Source organism: Columba livia, chromosome 17, assembly GCF_036013475.1.
Source record: "Columba livia isolate bColLiv1 breed racing homer chromosome 17, bColLiv1.pat.W.v2, whole genome shotgun sequence".
In the NCBI taxonomy this organism is placed as follows: domain Eukaryota; kingdom Metazoa; phylum Chordata; class Aves; order Columbiformes; family Columbidae; genus Columba; species Columba livia.
In genome coordinates, this window is record NC_088618.1 from 13311835 (window position 1) to 13318581 (window position 6747).

Sequence of the window (6747 nt, forward strand, 5' to 3'; positions counted from 1 at the left end):
AAGAGAATGTAACACGGTTTATAATATAATATATTGTAATTGAATATACAATTTAAGAATCAAAATTACACTACATTGTGCCTAAATTAAATGCTTTCATTGGTTGCTTGTAATTTTCCCCTCAAGAATTATCCATGAAGAATATATAAATGTTTGGTTTCTCATTCCTATTGGGACTATATTTCAAAATCTCTAAAAATCTTTGTGCTAAAAACCAATTCCTCTTTTATACTACTCTGGTTAGCAGAGCCCTATTAAACCCACATGGGGCAGAGCTTTGTCCTTGGCAGGGAAAAGGATCAGATATTGCCTGAAGCTCACTAGGGATTTAATTCTTGTTATTAATTTTATATAGAAGCTGTCCAGATACTACAAAGAAAGGGCAAGAGCATGAACCCCGCAAATAGATCATCAGCAAAAAATTTATTAGCAGTAACGTATGTTCTAAAGGGAGAACTGTGTCTGATTCGTCTGGCTTTTGATTCCACACGGTATTTTGTTTAGTCTTTGACACAAGGAAAAGAAAAGAAAAATAACCGAGATGTGGATCACCAATGACTCACTGCGTGTGGTGCCATTAGCAAGACATTATCATTGTTTTAGAAGTATGAGATTTTTTTTCTCAGATAATTTTTTTCCCCAGTGACATTTGGGTTTGTAGCCTGCAACAATGAGCCAGCCCAACTTCAATGAGTGTGGTCACATATGATTCACCTAATGGGGGGGGTCTTCTCCCACTGGGGGTCCTCACAGGTGTCTAACAGGATGCATGCAAGAAGTAGGTGTATCAAATTAAAAGCAAAAATTTAATATAGGATTAAAAGCAAGCAAACATGTAAAAATGCCCACGGGGACAGGGTCTTGCAATGAAGCCATATTCCTCTGTATTGTTTGTAGAGGGATTTTTTTTGAGAAGTTTGGTGGTATCCAGGCTTCTGCCCAGGCTTTGCACCCATTTGGCCTCAGAGAAGCACAGCTGCAAGTGCATCAAAACCTTGTCTTTGGCACTGTCATGCGTGACTCATTAATTTCTCCGTAAGTGAGAACTAAGGTCTGGTGAGGATGTGAGGTGCCCCCTCAGCACACCGCTGAGCTCTGGGATCTGCTGCCTGTGCTCAGAACAACTTAAACCAAACCAAGACACAGGATTAGCGGCTGGAGTCTGTGAACGTTGTCTTCATGTTCAGCTCTAGTGCAAGGATACCTTGTACTTCAGCCGTAAGGGTGGAAGTACACCAGCATCAACAGCTGAACCTGCTTTGGGAGGAAAAACACTCGCAGATGAACAGGATTTTCCAAGCGAATTGTGTTCCACATTGCCAAAAGCTGTCCCTCCCTTCCTGTCTGCCTTCCTGGTCCCCTCATGTTCTTACCAATCTGATGGTGTAAAGAGGGATCTCTGAGAATTGCCCAGACTCCTAAGGGTTCAGGGCACTGTGACGTGCACGGGACATACCTGGGGACATCACCCCTGACTGGGTACCACGTGTGTTGGTGGCATGGGCACAGCCAACTCATGGAGTATGGTGACTGTGTCCTCACACAGAGCCAATTCCCTGGTCCAGACCCCCACCAGACGGCACACTGGTTACTTCATAGTTATGGAGTAGCTATGGAGCAGCTATGGAGGACGAGATGCAGCAATCTTCTGGCCCACCTGCAGCTCCAGAGGAGAGTCAATCTGCTCCATGTGCATAGACAAGTCACCAACACTGGTGAAAACAACATCATACGTCTTCCCCAGGAGTTCTGCCTGCATCATTGGTCTCTACTCAAGCACAAACATTTTTGAAAACTGAGCCAGATTGTTTTAATGACTGAGGGTTTCTTTTGAGTGTAGGGTTTTTTGTTATTATTTTTTCTCCTTTTTTTTTTTTCCCTTTGTTACAGTAGCAACAGTTAATAATAAATTTATATGAATGATTTGTGGTTTTCAATATAATTAAACTATACATGGATTCTTACAGAAGCATTGTGAAACAAATTAAACCATGATTGCTCTCCCAATTCACACTTAATGATTCATTAGTTATTATCAAAACAAGTGTGGTGAGTAAAGGGCTACACTCCTGAAGTAAATCGATTTTGATGGCTTTAATTTGGTTTTTGCATGCACATGGAAGTTGCTCAATGGAGAGACTTGTAAGTAGGTGTCACGGTGATGTGCCAATGGATGCCCCAAATCTTGTACCTTTTCTTGCACCTGTGCAAAGTGAATGAAAAATAATACGGTCCTCAGGTGTTTTTGCATCTTACAGAAATGACAGTTTTTTTGTGGGAAGATGGAGAATTGGGTCTGAGGATCATTAAAGCAAAGAGATGCAATGCATAATGAATTATTCAAACCTACAGAGACTGGCATAAATATGTATTTTGGGAATGTGATCTTTTTGCCGGGCCTGGATTTACCAGGAGGTCTGACTTGCTGTGTGTGCTGGTGGGGATGTGGGGTCATGGCAGCTGCCCACCTTCAGATCAGGGCTGTGTCCAGAACAGCTTTGATCCTTTAGTTGAGTCATTTCTGCATTTCACTGACACCTGAGCTCATCAGACTCACTGTCCAAATCTTAAGCATGTCCAGATTTCTGCAGTAGTTTGTCTATGAAGTCCTATGGGGTTGGACAGGCCAGTCCAACCCTTTGATGGACTAAACTCAACTTGTGATAAAAGCTCACCTCCTCTTCCTCCATGGAGTGTCTCCTCCTTTTACTAACAACTTTACATTTCTGACAGCCATCCCTCTCCCAAAATTTGCCTTTTCTCCTATTTGAAAGCAAAGTCTTTTCCCCAACATCAACCTTGACTTCAGCTCACTGAATCCAAATGCAACACCAGCTGTACCATGCCCAAGCGCAGATGCCTTCACTGGACACCACGATGGCTGCATGCACACTTGTTAATGCAATTGCAAGAGCTGCAAAATGTGCATGTGTATATGTGCATGATCTGCTTTTCTCTTTGTGAAAAGGGCCCTTCCACCTGTCTAGGAAGCAGCTGCGGTTGCATGGAGGCAGGTCCTTAGAAGTGCAGAATTAGAACACGTGATTAATAATCCCTTGCCAGGGTGATGACCTTGCACAAATAAAAAGTAGCCCAGAGCATGTTTCTGCCTTCTTGCAACTTTTAATCTTCCACATATGCCACTGGGAACGTTTCTATGGTTACTTCCCAGAATATCAGTTTGCCAGCATCAGGTCATTTCCATCTTGGAACCTAAATACAAGATAGTTTTTTTAGCTGTGCTGAACTTTAGTACTAAATCTTACACTCCTGAAGAGCTGGAGGTGCAAAGCTTAGATGTGAATGTGTCACTATTTTTGTAGTGCCTGTCACAACTGTGGTAGTGATGCAGAACAGAGTCTCTGCAAGAGAAAGACGAAATATCAAGGGTTTCATGTCCTGAAATTGTGTTATCATGTGGCAGCTCACAAAGACACTGTAGACATGACCACAGCAAAAAAGACTCATGATCATTTAATTAGGTTATCTCCAATTGCAGGCTCTGGAATGGCTGTCAGGGAGGTGAGCAGAAGTACAAGCTTCAGTACTGAATGCAGTAAGACTGATTATTTGCAGCCAATAACTATGTGTGCTCTACAAGGGGTATATGATTTGCAAATGTGACAGTGGATCAAATGTGTATCCCTTCTCAGTGTCCTTTGATGATATGGAGAGGTGGGAATTTTGATGCTGCCTGGGCAACTGTATTTCTGCATTCAGCAGCTAATCATAAGAATACATTTCCTAAGCCAAAAACTTTTCCTGACCTGAGTTTGAATGCATGTGCAGCACTGAAATATCCCCCCTTAAGTGCAGTTTCTATTACCAAAATGTATTAGAAATATGCAGTGAATATGAGAAAGAATATGAAACCTCATTGTCAGCTCTAAGCAGAACAATCACTTCTTTTTCTTTTCAAACCAGGGAGGTCATGTTGCTGACAGTCACAAAAATGAGCTTTTTTGAGTCAGCAGTTTTGCCTAATCTGTCAAAAATGTCACAACTTGCTTGTAAATACTCCAAAAGCCAGAAGTATTTGTTTCAAAAGCCAATTATGGTGGCTGACTGACAACAATGTACTTATTATAGCACCTAAAACACTTGGCCACTTAAAAGCAAAGTGAATGGTTAGGGACATCTTAAATCTTGCAGTGCCCACATAACAAACAAAAATATTCTTATTAAGCATGACATTTTATCACAGTGCAACGACCTTCATTCTGATCCAAATGAAATATTTTTGTTCCACCAGCAAATTCAAAATGCAAACACAACACAAAGTCATTTTACAATAGGGACATAAAAATTATAGATGTGTAGTTTCATGACAGATCCACATAGCAGGGACAGTATTTCTGGTTCAGCACAAAACAAAATAAAAACTAAAGACTGAGGCACAGAACACATTTCTGAATACGGCTGGAGAAAATTCTTCAGGACTTCACAACTAACACTGAAACTTAGTCTTTTAAAATGCCTTCAGCGAAAAGCAAATAAAGATTTAATGCATGCCTCGAGGACTTCCTGGGTGTAAGGCTGGATAATCATGTTGCTAAAGGCATAAATTCTTGCTTTACCCAGGTATTCACAAGCGACCTAGGACCCTGCTAGAACACCCAAAGGATTAAAAAGGGAGATCTGCAGGGATGATCCCAAAAGAGGAGTTACCAAGCCTGATACCATATTCCCAAAAGAAAAGCGCTCAAGTGTTGGGCTGATAATTTAAAGACAGCTACAAGCTTTACCTAAATCCCTTTCCAGAGGTGAGGTGAAGGCTGGAGCATCCTGTATGCACTGATGGAGGCTGCCCATGCAGTCCAGGAGCAAACTGAACTGCAGAAAGTCTCTTCACAACCACTGCATGGACATGTTGAAGTGCATCACACACTGGTGTCAGTTCTGCGGGTTAAATACAGACACCTATCAAGTGCGGAGGAAGGGGGGTTGTTCTTAACAACAAAGTATAAAATGGAATAACAAGGAGATGTGGGAAGGCTGTGAAACCTCACAGAGTCACAGGAGGTGCTTGGTGTGAGCAAGTCTCGCCAGGCACAGGTGCTGCCCGTGTTCTGCTGCTGCACCTGTGTGAACTGCATATGGGTCAGAATCCCAGAATGTGAGGGGTTGGAAGGGACCTGGAGAGCTCATCCAGTGCAATCCCCCCATGGAGCAGGAACACCCAGATGAGGTTACACAGGAAGGTGTCCAGGCGGGTTGGAATGTCTGCACAGAAGGAGACTCCACAACCCCCCTGGGCAGCCTGGGCCAGGCTCTGCCACCCTCACCAGGAAGAAGTTTCTTCTCAAATTCAAGTGGAACCTCTTGTGTTCCAGTTTGAACCCCTGGTTTTACCATTGATTGTCAACGGAGGGATCTGAGTTTGGAGAAGAGGAGACTAAAGAGGGACCTCATTAATGTTTATAAATATATAAAGGGTGAGTGCCATGAGGATGGAGCCAGGCTCTTCTCGGTGGCAAACAATGATAGGACAAGGGGTAATGGGATCAAGCTGGAACACAAGAGGTTCTACTTAAATTTGAGAAAAAACTTCTTCTCAGTAAGGGTGACAGAGCACTGAACAGGCTGCCCAGGGGGGTTGTGGAGTCTCCTTCTCTGGAGACATTCAAAACCCACCTGGACATGTTCCTGTGCGACCTTACCTGGACGTTCCTGCTCCAGCAGGGGGATTGGACTAGATGATCTTTTGAGGTCCCTTCCAATCCCAAACATACTGTGATACTGTGAAAGACACTTGGCTGCTAGCAAAAGGGACAAAATCAAACAAATCAGCATGTTGTCAAGGTGTTCGGTTGGAGGGCAGCGAATAAAAAGGCAGGTTTGGGGTGCTTTGCTGTGGAAAGGGGAAGCATGGCCCTGCGGGATGATGGAGGAGCTGCAGGTCACAGGTGGTGCCAATGTTTGGGGTGGGGGTGAATGCCTCGGGAGCCCATGGTGCTCACAGGAGGGGTGTGATGCCTGGACAGCCCCACAGCCTCTGCTGTGCAAGCTGCAGACAATGGGGCTGGATCAGGGCTCACCAGGCCTTGGGTCATGACGGTGATGGTCAGAGCCCTGAATCTGAGCAAAAGCTTTCGTGTCTGAACAGACCCACGAAGTGGGCTCTCTGAAACCTCAGCATCAACACCGAGACAACCACATCAGACGGTCTAAGTACACTCTGAGCCAGTGAATTACACATCCAAGGCTGTAATTGCCTTGTTATCCAATTAGCAAAACCCAAATGATTTCTCTGTGTCAAAAGCAAATCCTTACATGCATCCTCCTCCTCCTCCCATTCCCGTCACAGCAAGGCTCTGGCAGGACTCGTGGGGTCCTGCCTGGAGCTGGCACAGGCGCGGGAGGACTTTGGGCACGCTTTGGTGTGCTCGCTGCCCTGCTCCCAGCCACAGCGAGGATTTGGCTGGGCACGTGGCAACCAGGCTGCAATTACGGACCTTGATGATGCTCTAAAATACTCCTTTTTGCATTTTGATCCAACACCATGTAGAGGTGAACCGCACATTACTCGTCACGCCCCAGACTACTTCCTGTAAAGAGATTTTAGACCTGTACAGTATGCCATGAACCATATGTTGACCTAAAGAAAATGGGAAGAGCAACAGTAGCTCCAAAATGTCAGAAAATATTTAACATTCCAACTTGTTTTCACATGGACGAAAAGACGTGCCATATTCAAATACGAAGCCTCTTGTCGTCAACAACAGTGACCACGTTAGAATGAACCAG

General features: G+C 44.1%; 1 long non-coding RNA gene across 1 annotated transcript; it reads right to left on the reverse strand.

Moving 5' to 3' along the window:
• Positions 1-2079: 2079 nt before the first annotated feature.
• LOC110359162 (uncharacterized) lies at positions 2080-5239 on the reverse strand. The gene is made up of 2 exons (XR_002414123.2): positions 4746-5239; positions 2080-2203 (listed from the first exon to the last, which is right to left on the reverse strand). It is a non-coding gene; the product is annotated as an uncharacterized LOC110359162 (long non-coding RNA).
• Positions 5240-6747: the final 1508 nt, after the last annotated feature.